Below are 20,430 nucleotides of genomic sequence, written 5' to 3' on the forward strand. Positions count from 1 at the left end.
AGACCATGCTGGTAGACCAGCATCATGAATGAGACCTTGCTGGTAGATCAGCATCACCAGCAAGACCATGCTGGTAGACCAGCATCATGAATGAGACCTTGCTGGTAGATCAGCATCACCAGCAAGACCATGCTGGTAGACCAGCATCATGAATGAGACCTTGCTGGTAGATCAGCATCACCAGCAAGACCATGCTGGTAGACCAGCATCATTAATGAGACCTTGCTGGTAGATCAGCATCACCAGCAAGACCATGCTGGTAGACCAGCATCATAAATGAGACCTTGCTGGTAGATCAGCATCACCAGCAAGACCATGCTGGTAGACCAGCATCATGAATGAGACCTTGCTGGTAGATCAGCATCACCAGCAAGACCATGCTGGTAGACCAGCATCATAAATGAGACCTTGCTGGTAGATCAGCATCACCAGCAAGACCATGCTGGTAGACCAGCATCATGAATGAGACCTTGCTGGTAGATCAGCATCACCAGCAAGACCATGCTGGTAGACCAGCATCATTAATGAGACCTTGCTGGTAGACCAGCATCATTAATGAGACCATGCTGGTAGACCAGCATCATTAATGAGACCATGCTGGTAGACCAGCATCACCAGCAAGACCATGCTGGTAGACCAGCATCATTAATGAGACCTTGCTGGTAGACCAGCATCACCAGCAAGACCATGCTGGTAGACCAGCAAAACCATGCTGCTAGACCAGCATTGTCTTGCTGGTCCACCAGCTAAACCAGCACCAAACCAGCATAGACCAGCATAAACCAGCATAGACCAGCATGGAAATGATGCTGGTCTATGCTGGTTTTTCCAGCAGGGCACGCAGCAGTGTTAACCATTTTCTGCTGAACTACGAACAACTTGTAACAATTTCATGTTTAACAAAATGACAAAAATAAACATGAAAATCACATACCTGAGAAATACATCAAAATGTATTATTAGACAGGGTGATAACACTGCAGACATAAACCACTGAAATAAGAAAAACATAAAATGAGGGTGACTGTGTGAATTCTATTAAGCTATCTGATGTTGCATCAGCAGTAGCACGTTAATTTCACCGCATGAGTCACGAGGCACAACGATAAACACTCAACAAGGTTTCTATCAGACATATAAACCCATCCAACTCACTGCACATTTGTTAATATAATCTCTACAAACGTTTACATCTGAAAAACTCTAATTAAACACACTTTTATCGCTTTTTTTAAAACACCATAAACAGGAGAGAAGAGAAACACGCTTACCGCAGCAGTGTTAACCATTTTCTGCTGAACTACGGTAAGCACGCAAGGACAAAATAATGAACGTCTGCAATGCATTAACCACTAGGGGGCACCAAAATACCGTTAGATTTAAATTTACCTTCTAATTTCATGGAATTCAACATCCATTAATATCATTATAATTAATGTTCTTTTTAACTCCGTTACACGAGCAACCATTATAATAGTTCAAAAGGGCTAACAGTCAAAGTTATTATGCGAGTTAACTCGAATCGAAATGCAAATCTGCTAAGTCGCATTTGTCATCCATTAGTGTGACATCAAGTTGAAGCTGAAATAATGAGTGTATTAATTAGCAAGGTAACTTAGATCAGCAGTTTAAGACATTAAATTTGTAAGCACATAACACAAGTAACACTTCTCTTTAAAATACAAACAAGAGTTTATTGATTATTCTAACACATAAAACTAATATCTATGTAGTGGCGATCGTACCACAAAAAAAAACACTTGAGGGAATTTGAAGTCGTTTCCAACGCGTACGGTGCAAGAAATCAGATCTGCCATGGAACTCGTTTTTTCACTTTATTTTATGCAGAGTAAAATGACTTACAAACACTGCTTGCATTGCAGATGTAACTCGAGCTCGTAAATATGCAAGCAACATGAAACATGATGTGAGTAACTGGACAGGACATGACAAAATCCATCCCACACATGCACGCAGGCATGGTTGAAAAACTGTGTGGCTTCCCAGATCCTAATTCCCTCTCCCTATTCACCTGTAACTTCCTCATATAGCCTGTGATGCCCTGCCTATGCCCCCTGGTGTGCAGGTGGAAGAATGTCACCCTCATGCAACTGAACCACCAACAAAAAACACATTAAAATTGGCTACAACACACCGGCCCCCAATTGTTACTCTATAATAATGTAACAATTAAACACCATACAAACAATGGAGCCAATAAAATGTCCATCATGCACATACGTGCTTTCAGTTTATAATGTCCATGTAAGCATACATATGTCTAATACATCAGTCTTTATCCAGCTTCTTGCAGAAGACAAATCTTTGTGACAGGTCTCTCCAGAATGTTGCATTTGGTCTGGACTTGAACAGACCGCACAAGTCCTCGTGAGTCAGGAAAGGTCTGCAGTACCTTCCCTAATAACCAGGATCCGCGAGGGGCAGTAGAGTCCGCCACAATAACTATGTCTCCAATAATGAAGCTTCTCTTGTCCTTAGACCACCGTTGTCGTTCCTGTAACAGAGGTAAGTACTCTCGGATCCATCTGTGCCAGAAGAGATCCGATAAGAACTGAACTTGCCTCCAACGTCGTTTTGTGTATAAATCACTCTTCTCGAAAAGCCCAGGTGGAAGTGCAGGTTTGCCTTTCAACAGGAGGATGTGATTAGGGGTCAGGGGTTCCAGATCGTTAGGATCATTTGACACTTTGGTGATGGGACGGTCATTTAATATGGCTTCCACCTCACATAGAAGAGTTTGTAACCCTTCATCATCCACACTTTGCTGATGAAGGACTGAGTTCAGCACCTGTCTAACCATGCGAATGATTCGTTCCCATGTTCCACCATGATGTGATGCAGTAGGAGTGTTGAAGCTCCATTTCACTCCTGACTGAAGTAATGCCTTTTGAATTTTTGGGTGATTAAGAGCAGACAGAGCCTCTCTCAGCTCACGTTCTGTTCCAACGAAATTCGTTCCGTTGTCTGATCTAATGTGTGATACCTGGCCTCTTCTAGATATAAATCGGCGCAGTGCATTGATGCAAGAACTGGTATCTAATGAATATGCTATTTCCAAATGCACTGCCCTGCTGGCCATGCAGGTGAAGATAACACCATAGCGTTTTATAAAGCTGCGGCCTCTCTTCACTTCAAAAGGCCCGAAGTAGTCGACACCCACACTTGTGAATGGTGGGAGGTCAGGTTGGAGTCTGTCTTTCGGCAAATCTGCCATCTTTTGTTCACCCAGCTTTCCTCTAAAACGTCTACAAATGACGCAGGATGAAAGAATCTTTCTAGCAGCAGCATTTGCGCTGGTGATCCAATACTGCTGTCGAAGTTTAGAAAGCAGATGATTTCTTCCACAATGTCCTAACTGCTCATGAATGTGGCGAAGAATGAGAGTGGAGATATGTTGGTCTTTAGCCAAAATGACTGGATGTTTCATGCCCTCAGGCATTGCTGCTCTACTGAGCCTTCCACCCACTCTCAAGAGCCCCTTTTCTAACACTGGATCAAGTTTGTAAATGCGGCTGCTTTTCTTCACTCCAGATGTTCCCCCTTTCAAAACAGTTATTTCCTCTTTAAACTTGTCTAGTTGACAGTATTGAATGATGGCACTTTCAGCAGTTTCAAGATCTTCAGGGGACATGGTTTGACCAGTCAGTGTGGTTCTGAATCTTTGCATCTCCTTTTCCACTGTGTTCTTTTGTTGAATTTGATCAAGTCCACTGCTGGACACAGAAGCTTGTATTTCTCTTCTCTTCTGACTCAACAGCAACAACATCTTTCTCACCTGTAGAAAGCAAGCAACTGAGATCTTTAGCCTTTTCCATGAAGAGAAGTAAGTCATCAACTGATTTGTTGCATTCTGTTCTGTGTTGACAGTGTTGGTTACATTTAGAACATCTTTAATGACTACAGCATTTACTGTAGCCTCTCCTTTGACCTCTGGGTCATCACTGCTGATAGAGACAGAATCCACAATGTTAACAGGCCATTCCCTTTCATTCTTGAGAAGAAAATCTGGGCCATGGATCCATCTGCTGCTTGTGAGCAGGTAATCAATTTTCATCCCACGTGAAGCCTCATCAGCAGGATTCTGCTTTGTATCGACGTACCTCCACTGTGAGACAGCAGTGGTTTCTCTTATTGTGGAGATCCTATTGGCCACAAAGGTGTGAAACGCTTTGTTTCATTCCTGATGTATTTTAACACAGTTGTGCTGTCACTCCAAAAGGTTGAATTCTCCAACTCTAGCTGCAATTCTGTTTTCAACATCCTATCAATTCGAACTGCAAGTACGGCAGCAGTTAATTCCATCCTTGGGATTGTCACTTTCTTTAATGGAGCAACTCTCGCTTTTCCAAGAATAAAGGCAAGATGAATTTTCTTCTTGTCATTCTGCATCCTCAGATACGATACTGTGCCATAACCATCCTCGCTGGCATCTGAGAAGTGATGTAATTGGGCACTTGTAAGCTGTCCAAAATCTTTGGGCTTGATGCATCTTGGTACGCTAAATGTATTGAGCTTTTTTAGATCTTCAAGCCACCCCACCCACTGTAGTTGGTAGTTTGGGGAAATGTGGTCATCCCAACCACAGTTCAACCTACAGAGATTTTGCAGCAACAACTTGGCAGGTAAGGCAAAGGGTGCTAAAAATCCAATGGGATCGTACACTGAGCTTATTACAGACAATATACCTCGTCTTGTCAGTGGTCTTTCCTGAACTGCCATTTTGAACCTGAAGGTGTCAGTTTCTGCACACCATTGCAGTCCAAGTGTTCTCTCGACAGGGAGATTATCTCTGTCGAGATTCAATTGTTTCACTTCCTTAGCTCTTTTTTCCACATCAATAGATTCCAACACTGACCTGCTGTTGCTAATCCATTTCACCAGCCGAAATCCCCCAACTGGCATACGGTTGTCAGGTCTCTCACCAGAGCTATGGCCTCTGCTTCTGAAGGCAAGGACTTTAAGCAGTCATCCACGTAGAAATTGTGCTTAATTGTGTCCGTCACGTGTACTGGAAACTTTGCCCTGTTGTCCTCAGCAGTTTTTCTTAGGGCAAAACTGGCACTGCTGGGTGATGATATTGCACCGAATAGATGAACAATCATTCTATATTCAGTAAGATGTTGTGTTAATTCACCAGCTGGCCACCACAGGAAGCGTAGAAAATCAACATCCTGTTTTGTCACTTTAACTTGATGATACATCGCCTGGATATCAGCCATCACTGCTACAACTTCTTGACGAAACCTTAACAGAACTCCAAGCAATGAATTCGTCAAATCAGGTCCCTGAAGTAGCTGACTGTTAAGCGACATCCCCTTAAAGCTTGCACCACAGTCAAAAACTACCCTCAAGGTTCTCTTTTTCGCATGGTACACGCCATGATGCGGGATATACCAGACTTTTCCTTCTTTTCCTTTCCTCTGATTTTCTGGGACCTTTTCTGCATATCCTTTATTTATGACATCACTGAGAAAGTGAGTGTATTCTTCTTTAAAGGTAGCATTTTTCTTGAATCTCCTTTTCAAACAGAGGGCCCTTTGTTCAGCAACATGACGGTTGTTAGGCATGATAACATTTTTCTCCCTGAAAGGTAATCTCATGCAGTAATGACCATTGCGGAGTTCAACTGAACTATTCATGATTTCCATAAACTTGAGATCTTCTCTGGACATTTCTGGTCTTTCCTCTGTTGATTTCTCATTAAAGTCGTGGTTATATTGGTTCACCAACAGTTCCTCTATATTAGCAATAGATATTCGGTTGACTGTAATGGTAGGATAGCTGTTTCCAGTCTCATTGCCTTCTCTTAGTGGTCCATTGATAACCCATCCCAATAGGGTTCTGACAGCATAGGGTCCTCCATCCTTGCTGTTTACCACTTGCCATGGTTCCATTACTCTTGAAACGTTGGTTCCAATCAATAGCTCCACATCAGCATTGATGACAGGAATTTCCACCGAGTGTAAATGTGGCCAGGCACTTAACTCTTCTTGTCGTGGAATGTTATCACGAGTCACAGGCATCTCATATTGTGTAAATACATCAGGCAATTCAAAGAAAGTGTTACTATTGAGTGCAGATACTTCCAGTCCTGAGATAACATGACTATCGACAAACTTTTCTTGGCTCATGGTTCTCAACAGGATCCTGGCGTTTCTTCCTCTCACCTTTAGTTCCCTCATGAGTCGCTCAGAGCAGAAAGTGGCTGTGCTGCCGGGATCTAAAAATGCATAAGTTTTTAGCATCTTACTACCTTTCACAGCCTTGATTTGTACAGGCACAATTGGCAAAACACAATCTTGTGCACCGGCCCCTATATGGCCACAAGTCTTAGGAGAAACTACATGACCTGTTTCTTGATGTGTGTCCTCTAATTTGATTTCCTTCTCCTTTGAATGGATGTGAAGACAGGTAGGATGTTTCAGGTTACACAACTTGCAAGACAGACGTCTATGACAGTCTTTGCTCATGTGCCCAACAGTCAAACACCCAAAACAAACACCTTTCACCTTTAGAAAGTCAATTTTCTCTCTGTGCAGCTTCTTCTCCATTCTGGGGCACATCTCCAATCTGTGACCCTCCTCACACAGCAGACACGACACCTTTGTTGACTTATCAGTTACATTTTTCTCTTTTTGCACTTGATGTGTGCACTCTCAGAAAATAAAGTACATAATTGTACCTTTAGGGGTACAATGGCTTGTCACTGGGGCTGTACCCTCAAGGGTACAATATTGTACCCTTGGCATAGGGTACATATTTGTACCCTTGTGATTTGTACCTTAAGAGACCAGTCTTGTACCTGTGGTGACAATTTTGTACCTTTATTTAACAGTACAAAAATGGACCCTTCAAAAATGGTACAAAATTGGCTTTGACAGGGTACAATCGTTGACTATAATGAGATATATATTACACACACGCAGAAGTAAAATAAAAATGTATTAAATACTTTTCATTTTCACATTTTCCAACATTTCATTTTAAACTTAATGTCTAGCTTTGACATGTAAATTATTATCATCTGAGTAAGTGTCATTTGCCTGAAAGTCCATTTCATGTCCTTTCATCTCGACGCCGGTTACTTCTATGCCTGCTTCTGATATTTTCTGAAGGACCTCCTCGGTTGAAAGCCCTGTAAGAACCATGAGTAACCGTGCTATGACTTCTTCTCCACCGATGGCCAAAAGAAAGAAAGACCGCGAACTGGACGTTCTTTTAAATTGAGATTCAAGCAGCCAATCAGGGCTGGCTCTACATACACTCTCAGAAAATAAAGTACATAATTGTACCTTTAGGGGTATAATGGCTTGTCACTGGGGCTGTACCCTCAAGGGTACAATATTGTACCTTAACCTTTAAAAGAAACGGTACATATATGTAACTTTTAATGCTTTTTGATCCTCAAAAAGTTACATATATGTACCTTGAGGTCCAACAGCAAAAACTCCAGTGTTAATTGAACTCTCCTGGGAGTTTATATGACTCCAGACTCAAGAGTGTTAAAGTTAATGATATAATTAAGTGATTCATTGAGTGATGATTGACCATTATTGAAGACACCTGATGTTAACAAGCAGACTCACTGAAGGAGAAAATATATTTTTTTTAAGACACCGTTTTGGAGATAAGTGTTTGCTTTAGTTGGGCTCTTGACCCTTAAAGCATTAACTTTAGATTTTGTTTGGCTGTTGTATCTGAGTTATAACGGCTAGATGAACAAAGAGAAAAGTTGAGCAGGTTGTGCTGGTTATGTTTTGACATAATCATAATTTGATCTGAATCACTGAACTCATTTAAAGAGTAATTTCTGACTTAAATGTTTATTTTTGATTACAACATCACTGTGATTCTACAGCAAAAGAGTTTCAGCATTTTCAATATAATCTAAATATGCGTAAAAGTTGTTCTGATCAAAAGACTTTGAAAATTCCTTTATGTAGACACACTGACATCAATAATCAGCCTGTGAATCTCAACAATGGTGACAATAATAAAGCATGTTGCAGTGGCTGCCACCAATCACAACTCATTAATGGCTCCCATCATGCATTGCGGTATGAATAAATTATGATCTGAATTGTCTATGTTATTTCCTTTCCCTAATTGAATATTCTTTTTGTCACCATTGTTGAGATTCATAGACTGAATCTTGATGTCTGTGTGTGCCTAAAAGAAAGATTTGTTTTATCAGAACAACTTTTAAAAAATCCTTTAGATTATTTCAAAACTTCGGGATCTTATGCTATAGTATCACAGTGATGCTGTAATCAACAATAAACATTTAAGTCAGAGATTAGACTTTAAATGAGTTCAGTGATTCAGGCAATTTATGATTATGTCAAAACATAACCAACACCACCTGATCAACTTTTCTCTTTGTTCATCTGAGAGTTATAACTCAGTTACAACAACCAAGCAAAATCTAATGTTAACAGTTTAAGGGTCAAGAGCCCAACTCAAGCAAACACTGATCACTATAACGGTGTCTTAAAAAATTATATTTTCTCTTTCAGTGATTCTGCTTGTTAACATCAGGTGTCTTCAATAATGGTCAATCATCACTCAATTAATCACTTAATTAGATCATTAACTTTAACAATCTTGATTGTTAATTTAACATTCATATTTTAACACTTTCTTGTGTCTGGAGCCAAATAAACTCCCAGAGAGTTCATTTAACACTGGAGTTTTTGCTGTGTTTAATATTTATCAGGATTTAATATCAGTAAATTGACTTACAAAATTTGTATTTCCTTTATTTCAAGGCTACTCAAATATAGTGATAAGTTAAAATATACCTTAAATGATTAAGGTATCATTATACCTTTAAAAAAAAAAAAAAAAAAAAAAAAATTACTTAGCAGAGGCTGTCTTTTGATATTGTACCGTAACCTTTAAAAGAAACGGTATATATTTGTACCTTTTAATGCTTGGGGACATATATGTACCTTTTTGACCCTCAAAAAGGTACATATATGTACCTTGGGGGACAGAAATGGACTCCTGCTGTACCCCTATTTCTGACAGTGTGTTTCCAGTATTAACAGCTTCCACAGAGGTAGCAAAACTGCTTCCCCTTCCCTTGAAGCGAACCTGCGAGACTTTATGTACAACGTTATATTTTGATGGTAAGATGGATGTGTCCTGAATGTTTCCAAAGAGTGGATCAGAGGCAATAGATACTTGCCTCTCAAGAAAACTGACAATGTCACTGAAACCTGCTTGACGACATTGCCTTTCCTGCAACTCATAAGCAGTGTTTCTCCACCTTTCCCTCAACCTATATGGTAGCTTCAAGACTATAACACGCACTATAACTTCCGGTCGATGGCGTGATAAAGCGAACGTGTAGAGGAGAGCTCCCGAGCAAATGGTGTTTTACTTATAAATTTACGCCTATAAAGTGACTATAACCTTTCACTGATGGTTTTCCGTTTCTGAACTATTATTTGGGATGTCAGATAAAAAAGGAAAGGACAAGGTTTCGAACAAAAGCATTGAAGAGGGACGTACAACAACGCGTTCCATGGCGGCTGAGCATCTAACGCTAGCCATGTTGGTGGAGGAACTGGAAAAGAACCGAAATAACATCACGGACGAGCTGACAAAATTGATAAAGATGTCGCTCTCACCGATTCAAAATACACTAGAAGCTGTTAAACAACAAGTGGAGTCGTACGAAGTTCGCTTCAATGAGGCGGAGGACGTGCTTACAGACCACAGTGACCGGATTTCTACACTGGAATCATCCGTGGCGGAGCTGAAGTCCTCTGTGCGGGACCTCACGAAAGAAAACAACGGTTTGAAGGACATGTTGGACGGGTATGAAAATAGGCAAAGGCGTACGAATCTCAGGGTCATCGGCGTCGCGGAGGACAGCGAGCGGGGGAAGTGTCCTTTGAAGTTCATGTCTGAACTCTTGGTCAAAGTGTTGAATGATGACAGCTTGTCAAAAGTCCCGGAGCTGGAAAGATGTCACAGAGCGCCGATACCTAAACCGAGCCCTGACGCAAACCCGCGGCCGTTCATTCTTTGCTTCCACCGCTTTCAGGAGAGAGAGCGCGTCCTGCAACTGGCTATACAAAAGCGTCAGCTCTTTTACGAGGGCAGGAAAATCTTTATCTTCCCGGATCTGAGTGCTCGGCTGGCGGCCAAGCGCAGCGCCTACAAGAAGGTAAAATCACAGTTTTATGAGAAGGGGGTTAAGTTCAGCCTACGATACCCTGCAACGCTGGTGGTGTACTTTGAGGGATCTCGGCATTCATTCAGCTCTGCAGAGACTGCTGAAACTTTCTACAATCAACACCTCGGCTCAAAAAAGGACTGAGTTGGTGATGACTGGACAGGAGGTACACATTTACAAATGACAGGATTGATATCGTCCGCAGGGGGTCCTTATTACAATGACTTTAATGACTTTAATCTAGGGGACTACACTCAGTTGGAATGTGAATGTTGAATGTCTCTTGTCGCTTCAGGGGGCAGAGTGCAGATAGCCGAACTCTGCAAGTGCCCCTCTCTCAGAACTTATTTAATCATAATCAATGTGTTTAGTTACACACTTAGTGGGACGCCACATGCCAATGTGTTCTCACATTGGCATGTTCTCATTTGTATTTTACCGTATTTTTCAATTTGAAGAGGCACTTTAAAGCGCAACATTATTCTGGTTTAATATTATTGATAACATATCTTAATTTCATTGTTAATTTTTTTTTTTTTTTTTTTTTTTTTTAGGTATGTGTTTATATTATATCGCTCCCACCATATATTACTGGATTATATTGATTTTGGCATTATATGTTAAGATTTAATGCTCGGATAGCTCTCCCAGGGAGAGTAGATAAGTTGAGGATAGAACCAAGGAAGTCAAGTGTTTATCACAAGGGGGTGGGGGGTTTGGGGTTCACACAGAATAATTGTATTCTTTATTTTATATCAGGATTACAATGCATTTTGGTTAGAGGTTATCAGGATGACTAATTATATTGTATTGTCCCTCAATGTTAGAGGTTTAAATTCACCGTATAAGCGAACAAAAGTCCTAGATTTCCTGAGAAGGAAAAATGTTGATGTGGCTCTCCTATCTGAAACTCATTTACAACCAGCTTGTGTCCATCGCATGCAGAATAAACATTATAAAGTGGTGGCGTCCTCGGGGGATGGCTCTAAGACTAAAGGAGTTATGGTATTAATGAAACGCAAACTTAATTTGGTTATTGAGAAGGTTAACTCTAACAACTCAGGGAGATTGGCCTACTGCGGGGTCTCTATTCAGAGTAAAAAAATAGCTTTTATAAGCATTTATGCCCCCACGATTTTTGACTCATCCTATTTTCCTTGGATGACTAAAGAGTTGCTAAGTTTGTCTAATTATTCACTTATTATAGGATCGGATATGAATACGTTCTTTGATTGCAATTTAGATAGATCTAATCCATCCATTACACGTGCACAAGCTTTATCTTCTGAGGCTTTAAAGAACTTTGTCAAAGATATAAACTTGGTTGATATATGGAGGCTTCAGAACCCTACAGCCAGAGATTATACTTATTTTTCCCCCTATCATAAGATGTTCTCAAGAATAGATTACATGTTATCCACACCAGACTTGATTGCAACTGTAGATAAGATGGTTTTCTTACCTTGTATTATCTCTGACCATAATGCAATTATGACTTTATTTAATTTTGACTTTTTACAAGGTAAATCGTCTAGGTGGAGATTTAATACAACTCTGTTGAGAAATGAAAAATACCTTGCACAAGTTAAGCCCAAACTAGTGGAATTTATTAATATTAACAAAGACTCAGTTTCAGACAAAGCGATTGTTTGGTCAGTAATCAAAGGCTTTCTGCGCCAAAATGCAATTAGTTTTTCATCTTATCTTAAACGGAGCAGAACACAAAAGATTACTCAAATGGAACAGGCTTGCTGCAAATTAGAGAGGGAGCTTAAGGACAACTATAGTAATCAGGTAGCAACAAAGCTTAGGGCTGTGAGGGCAGAACTAGATAATATACTGAGGCAACGGGCTGAATTCATGATGCATATCACCAAACACAAATATTACACTGATAGTAGTAAACCAAGCCGTCTCCTTGCATTAACATTAAAACAACAAGAAAACCAATTTAATATTCCTTCTATAAATTGTCCAGTGAACGGATTGGTCACCAAAACAGCCGACATTAATAATTCATTTAAATCATTTTTTGAGAACCTCTACTCTTCGGACGAACGATCCTCGCAGGACTTATTTGATTCATTTTTTGACAACCTGAATTTACCTGAGTTATCGGACAATGAATCCAAGGACTTGGATATCCCCATAACGCTAGAGGAATTACATACAGCGGTTAAATTAACCAATAGGGGGCGCTCACCAGGAATTGACGGGTTACCTGTGGAGCTGTATCTGGAATTATGGGATATTATAGGACCTATTTGGCTAGATACTATTAATTCAGCTATAGAAAAGGGCTTCTTCCACAGGGATCTCAACACAGCACTTGTTTCGGTACTCTATAAACCAGGGAAGGACCCCCAGAATTGCTCAAGCTATCGCCCTATTTCTTTAATTAATGCAGATATAAAAATTTATTCCAAAGTTATTGCCATGCGTCTTGATAGGGTTACTGGGAAGTTAATAAATTTAGATCAGACTGGTTTTCTTAAAGGGCGGCTAGCTTCAGATAATGTCCGGCGGCTTCTACATATTATCTCGGAAACCAAAAAGACAGAACTACCTTGTGGATTTTTATTTCTTGATGCTGAAAAAGCGTTTGATCGCCTGGAATGGAGATATTTGTGGAACGTACTAGAAAAATTCAAATTTGGCCCAAATTTTATTAAAATGATACAAGTATTATATTCTAATCCCTCAGCAAGGGTTGTTACAGCTGGACACCTTTCTGATCTTTTCAGTATTTGTCGTGGTTCCAGACAGGGGTGCCCAGCATCTCCTTCCATTTTTAATTTATCACTCGAACCATTAGCCCAATACATACGTCAAAGCACCTTAGTAGCTCCAGTTAAAATAGGGTCCACATTACACTCCGTTTCTTTGTACGCGGACGATACACTTATTTATCTTTCGGATTTACAGCAATCCCTTCCGAATGTTCTAAAAATTATAGAACACTTTGGTACACTTTCTGGCTACAAGCTTAACTATTCCAAATCAATTTTAATGTTGTTGAATACGGATCTGAAGAAATTAAATATCCAATCCCGTATACCAGTGGCGCAAAAGGCCACATATTTAGGTGTTGAAATTAGTCCCAGTATCCATGCAATAGCTAGGAATAATTACTCATCTATTTTGAAAAAAGTTGAGAATGACCTAGTGAAATGGGCAGCATTTCCATCGTCCATGCCTGCCCGCATGGCTACTATCAAAATGAATATTCTTCCACGTATAAACTTTATTAGTTCTATGATTCCAATATTACCCCCGACAGGCTACTGGCAAAAACTTGATTCAATGCTTAAAAAATTTACTTGGAATGGGAAGAAGCCGCGCATTAAATGGTCAACATTACAACGGGATAAATCTCAGGGTGGATGGGCGTGCCCGAACTTCAAACTGTATCATTGGGCCTTTATATTACGTTCTTTAAAATACTGGCTTGATGCGGAATTAGTGTCACCTTGGAAAACGTTAGAACAGGAGCTGGTGCACCCTTTTAGGCTTCGGGATGTGATTTTCTCTGGTTTGAAACATAAGAAGTGCTATTCAGAATTTGGACCGATTATTTCGTATACATTACAAATTGTGAAAAATTTTGAGAAACACGTAGACTTCAAACTGAAATGGCATAAACACTCTCCTATTTGGCACAATATCAATTTATTGACAGGTGGTAAACCATTCATTTCTCAACTGTGGGCTCAATATGGGATATGGACGTTGGGGGATATCTCAGGGCAAAATTCTATTTTAGATTTTCCTGTTCTAATGTCCCACTTTGATATTCCAAGAAATTCACAATTTCTCTATTTTAGGGTAAGGTCAGCACTTAATTCTCTCAAGGTTCCCTGGGGGTCTGCATTAAAGATTCATCCTATAGTGTCTCTTATGGAAAGAGCACCCCAAAGGAAAACGGTCTCATTCATTTATAACAATCTCATGTCATACATCACTACAGAATTGCCTGGGTATAGATCGTGGGAGGTGGATATACCTCTTGGAACAGAGACCATTAATTGGGAGGTGGTGTGGAATAATGTATTTGAGTCTTCTAAAAATCCAAATCACCAATTAATCCACTACAAAATCTGCCATAGGACCTATCTGACACCACGTAAAAGACATTTATTAGGTCTAGTGCCCAACCCCTTCTGTACATTTTGTAGTCAAGGCACTATGGGCACATTACTACATGTCTTATGGGAGTGCCCAGATGTACAAAGTTTTTGGGGCAAAGTTGTGGATAAAATGACTGTTCTGGTGGGGAAGAAGTTTTCTCTGGAGCCGGCGCTGCTTCTTCTAAATGACGATTCCAGGTTCAAGATCACTGAGATAGAACGTAAACTTTGGTTGGCTGGTTTGACTGCAGCAAAAAAAATTGTTGTTCTGAGGTGGCTTCCTCCGCACCGATTATCAATAAAACACTGGCTTCAAACTCTTCTCGAGGTGATCTACCTGGAGTGGTCATCAGCCCGTATTAATAATGTCAAGTTAAAAACGTTGGTGATGTGGGAAAAGGCTGCAGGGGATGTAAAGAAGTTATTGTTATGACTTTTTGTATCTTTCATTTGTGGTAACCCATTAGGTCCAATTTGTAATCTTGATCATGTCTCTGGTCTAACTTGTGTGCTCCATAGGGAAATGGGAGGGAGGGAGGGAGGGAGGGAAATGGGAGGGAGGGAAATGAGAGGGAGGGAGAGAGGGAGGGAGGGAGGGAGAGAGAGAGGGAGGGAGGGAGGGAGGGAGGGGGGTTTTGTAGTTAAGGAATGTGTGGTGTATATTACTTATGTTTAATGCAATTACTGGAAGTAATGTAACTGCACAAATTATTATTGTTGTTGTATCTTGGCAAAAAATTGAAAATGAATAAAAATATTAAATTACAAAAAAAAGACTATAGCACGCATATTGGATGGCATATTCATTTCTGTCATGTAGCTAATGTCCTCCATTGCGTTACAACAAACCCGTAGAAACAAAACAAAGGCTTGCAAGCCCTTGACATCTTCTGCTTTCACTGGTGACCATCCCAGAGCCTTCTCCATATACGCTGTGGCAATTCTTTGTTCATTTCCAAAGCATTTCTGAAGGAAGTGTCTTAGCTCTTTGATACCCCCTTTCAGGTGGCATGTGTTGACAGCTCTTGACCAACTCCTTAGGTTGTCCTTTGGTGTACTGCTCTAAAAAGTACAAACAATCTTGGTTGCTAGCAGCCTTTCCTTCTACTCCATTTTCAAATGCTCTAATGAATGTGCTGTATTCGAGAGGGTCTCCATCAAAGGTTGGTATATCCCTTGGGGGTAATGATAGGGAAGACTGCTGCTGTACTAGCAAAGCAGTTATGTCGTTTTGCCTTTGCATAATAGTGAGAAGATTTCCTTGTTCCACGTTGGTTTGCACTAAACCATCACGCTGTATGGACTCCTGCGTGGAAAGCATGGCCGTTTCCTGTGTGTGATATGTGGTGTGATTGGTTTGCTGAGATTGTTGAGGCATGCTTGGTTTGTGAAGAGGAGCATGAACTTTTGTTCCACCTTGTTGAAAACTGGTTTCTTTAGGTCGTGCCCCCATTGACACTGTAGCTTTGCTGCCTCCTTTTGGTAGATGATTGAACTGATGGCTTGAATCCTTAAGACATGTCTCCATTGACACTGTGGCTTTGCTGCCTCCTTTTGGTGGATGATTAAGATGATAGCTTGAACTTAGTGGAACAAATTCCATAGCAGAGGATCTAAGAGAGGATTTGTACTTTGACCTTTTCAGATATGAATTCATTCCATCAGAATGTGCACTGGAGCTTTGCACATCAGAACCTCTGTACTTAAGCACCTTAACCTTTGCTGTGTGAGCAGCAATTTGACTTTGCAATTCAAGCACCTCCTTCTTTTGTCTAATTTGTTCCTCCTGTTCCTCCAATTCATGCTTTTCTTTTAGGGTAGCTGCCCTAGCAAGAAGAGCGGCCCTTTCAGCCTCTGCTTTTAGGTATGCAGAGGAAGTTGATGACTTTAAAGACCTGTGGCTGGAGCAGGAAGCAGATGTACACCTTTTACCACCAACATTAGAAACACTGTCATTTGGACCGATTTCATCAGTGATCACAGTCATGAGTGGCGCAGCACTGTCAACTTCATCATCATCATCATCAACACCCTTGCATTGCTCCTTAATGTCAAGCAACCACTCTTTAATTCTTTTAATTATTTCTGTATTACTGTTCATTTCGAATTCAAACCATTGATTTTGTTTTGACATTTCCTCTTTTGGTAGCAAAGGTTTCAGTGATTCATGCAATTCTGTTGTTTCCACACTCAACTTTAAAAGGGTATCATATATAATCTGTACCTCGGACACATTTTCTTTTGAAAGCATCAGTTGCTCAACTTCCTTTCTTAGTTTATAAAGTTTCTTTATCCTAAGGTTCCTTTCCTTTTGATGTGATAATATTTTTTCTTCCAAAGCTTTAACCGTGAGTTTAACTGGTCTTTTACCAAGTTCATTCGCCGTTTCACTTTGATTGACAGGTGCATTCAAATCCACGTTACTCATTATGACAATGATTAGACAAGCTGCCGAAGGCTTTATTTTAGAATTGAAACAGGATTTACCTATATCCTGATTGTGAAAAGTCCAATCTCTTCCACACAGCTTATAACAATTCCAAAACAATCCTACCGTTATTCTCCAGCGTTGCTTTAGCCCACTTTCATTTCTCAGTGTCCCATTTCTCCCATCGGCGTTCACTCATTGGAATCAGCTGGAGCGCTGTGCTTCTGCCCTCCAACATCCGCGCGATACGTCCATTGAAGCGTAGTTTTTCAACTTAATGTAGTGGCGATCGTACCACAAAAAAACCCACTTGAGGGTATTTGAAGTCGTTTCCAACGCGTACGGTGCAAGAAATCAGATCTGCCATGGAACTCGTTTTTTCACTTTATTTTATGCAGAGTAAAATGACTTACAAACACTGCTTGCATTGCAGATGTAACTCGAGCTCGTAAATATGCAAGCAACATGAAACATGATGTGAGTAACTGGACAGGACATGACAAAATCCATCCCACACATGCACGCAGGCACGGTTGAAAAACTGTGTGGCTTCCCAGATCCTAATTCCCTCTCCCTATTCACCTGTAACTTCCTCATATAGCCTGTGATGCCCTGCCTATGCCCCCTGGTGTGCAGGTGGAAGAATGTCACCCTCATGCAACTGAACCACCAACAAAAAACACATTAAAATTGGCTACAACAATCTAACACAAACACACGCACACACACATTCATATGAGTTGCAGAAAGGAAGAGAGTGAGGAAAGAATGAGTTTTAAGGTATGGAGGGATTATTGGGTCAGATTTAAAACTAAAAGCCTAAAACTAAAAGTCTTAAACGAAAAGTAAAAGTCTAAATTTGAAACTAAAAGTCTAAGTCGAAAACTAAAAGTCTAAGTCGAAAATGAATTTGGTATTTAGGATTGGGCATTTGGTATTTAGGATTGGGCATTTGGTATTTAGGATAGGGCATTTTGTATTTAGGATTGGGCATTTGGTCATTTAGGATTTAGGATTGGGCATTTAGGGATTTAGGATTGGAAATTTGGTATTTAGGATTGGGCATTTAATCATTTAGCCATTTAGGATTTAGGATTGAGAATTTGGGGATTTAGGATTGGGCATTTGAGGATTGAGGAGTGTATGCAAATAAGGAGGCGTGGCCCAAATACTGGAGGCTGGGTTTGAAATGGCTGGTGCGCAGAGGCACCTTATGGACAGCAGAGGGAGCTCCCAGTGCTAAGGAGCAATGAAACCAAACAGAGCGAGTGAGCAGGGCTGGAGTTTTGTATGTCTTGAAAGAAATTATATCTGCGAGGATTTCCAGTCTGGATTTAGACCGTACCATAGTACCGAGACAGCTCTCGTTAGAGTCACAAATGATTTGCTCTTATCATCCGATCGTGGTTGTATCTCGCTATTAGTGTTACTCGATCTTAGTGCTGCTTTTGACACCATTGACCACAACGTTCTTTTAAATAGATTAGAACATTATGTTGGCATTACGGGAAATGCACTAGCATGGTTTAAATCATACTTATCTGACCGTTATCAGTTTGTAGCAGTAAATGATGAGATGTCTTATCGATCACAAGTTCAGTATGGTGTACCACAAGGCTCAGTACTAGGACCGCTGCTGTTCAAACTGTACATGTTACCATTAGGAGATATCATTAGGAAACATGGAATTAGCTTTCACTGTTATGCTGACGATACTCAGCTGTATATTTCTTCAAAACCTAACGAAACTTATCAATTCACAAAATTAACGGAATGCATAGCGGATATAAAAAATTAGACTCGTAATTTCCTACTTCTAAATTCTGAAAAAACAGAGTTTCTAATTATTGGACAAAAAACTTCCTCACGTAATAACCTAGAATACTGTCTAACACTTGATGGCTGCTCTGTTAAGTCTTCGTCGTCGGTTAGGAACCTGGGTGTGCTCTTTGATACCAATCTTTCATTTGAAAGTCACGTGTCTAGTATCTGTAAAACTGCATTTTTCCATCTTAAAAATATATCTAAATTACGCCATATGCTCTCATTGACAAATGCGGAACAATTAGTTCATGCGTTCATGACCTCAAGGCTAGATTATTGTAATGCTCTACTGGGTGGTTGCCCTGCACGCTTAATAAATAAACTACAGCTGGTTCAAAACGCAGCAGCTCGAGTTCTTACCAGAACCAGGAAGTATGACCATATTAGCCCAGTTCTGTCAAAACTGCATTGGCTCCCTATTAAACATCGCATAAATTTGAAAATATTGCTGATTACTTACAAAGCACTAAATGGTTTAGCTCCGCAGTACGTGAGCGAGCTCTTAACGCATTATAGTCCGTCACGTCTATTGCGATCTCAAAATTCCGGCCAGTTACTAATACTTAGAATATCAAAATCGACTGCTGGCGGTAGATCCTTTTCCTATTTAGCACCAAAACTCTGGAACAGTCTTCCTACCATTGTCCGGGAAGCAGACACACTCTGTCAGTTCAAAGCTAGACTAAAAACACATCTCTTTGACCTAGCATTCACATAATACATTATAGACTTCTGTAATTTAATGTTAGGCTGCATAGATTAGGTCAGCCGGAACCGGGAACACTTCCCATAAATCCTGATGTACTCGTTACATCATGAGAAGAATGGCATCTACGCTAATTTTAGTGTCAGTGTTTATCCCGAGGTTTTCCTGCAGCCTGCCGGATCCAGGCCGAATCCAGATCTGACGAAGGACCTTCGCCTGGACCGATGACAACGCAGTGCTGAAGTGCCAACTAGTCTCTCCCTATGGAGGATCCCTCTACCACTATACAGATAAAGCGTTGCCGGAAAATTAGTTTCGCGTTCCTACCCCAAAGCAACAAAATAAAATAAAATTCTTTATCAAAATTTATAAGGAAAGACAAGTACTTTGTTTAGGCTTGGCTTGTAGGGAATTCCAAACCTGCGTATTTTCAAATGCACATAACTATAGAACCCATTCTAAATGCGCATGTGAACGCCATCAGCGTTTCTCACAGGTTCGCGTTTAAAGTCTGTGTAGAGGGAATGGTGTCGTCTTAGCGGCCCCTAATTTAATAACAAATGATCGTTGCGATGGAAGCAAATCAATCAAAACTAACTTTAGATGGAAAATAACTTAACTCTGCTATAAAGCCAAAACAATCTCTGTTACCTTAAATTATACGCTTAGCTCTGTGAAGCTGCTTTGAAACAATCTACGTTGTTAAAAGCGCTATATAAATGAAGATGACTTGACTTGACATGTAGTTTTATGTAGTTGCATTAAGTGTTTGATTATAAGTCCATCAATAATTGTTTTGGGATGATTTTATGTATTTTTGTAGTTAAAGTCTCAGTCTCTTTGGTTTTAAGAGATTTCAACCTTGGGGTCAATGAGAGGACCTTAAGGAGGTCTGTTTTGTATCTCTGTCGTGGGGGGTCAAGCAACCTCTTGGTTGGGCTGTGCCATCTTTTCAAAACCATCTCATATTGACAAGTTCTTCCTTTAGTTTGGCCATAAAAAGTTATTAGTATAGCCTGGATGGGTGATTTGGGGTCTGGAAGGTTGAGTTCTGTGTGGAGCTATGTTTAAACAAATCACCTGGAAGATTCATTTGTGTTTTGGTTCATTCTTAATCGCTACAGTATAAAGCATGGAA

The 20,430-nt window shown here is 40.3% G+C and overlaps 1 protein-coding gene across 1 annotated transcript in view; it reads left to right on the top strand.

The window, feature by feature from the left end:
• The window catches only part of LOC311074773 (interferon-induced very large GTPase 1-like), a 59,418-nt gene that overhangs the window by 22,206 nt on the left and 16,782 nt on the right, over positions 1 to 20,430 (top strand). The window lies entirely within an intron of this gene.

This window comes from Abramis brama, assembly GCF_963993115.1.
Source record: "Abramis brama genome assembly, chromosome: 1".
Classification (NCBI taxonomy): Eukaryota; Metazoa; Chordata; class Actinopteri; order Cypriniformes; family Leuciscidae; genus Abramis; species Abramis brama.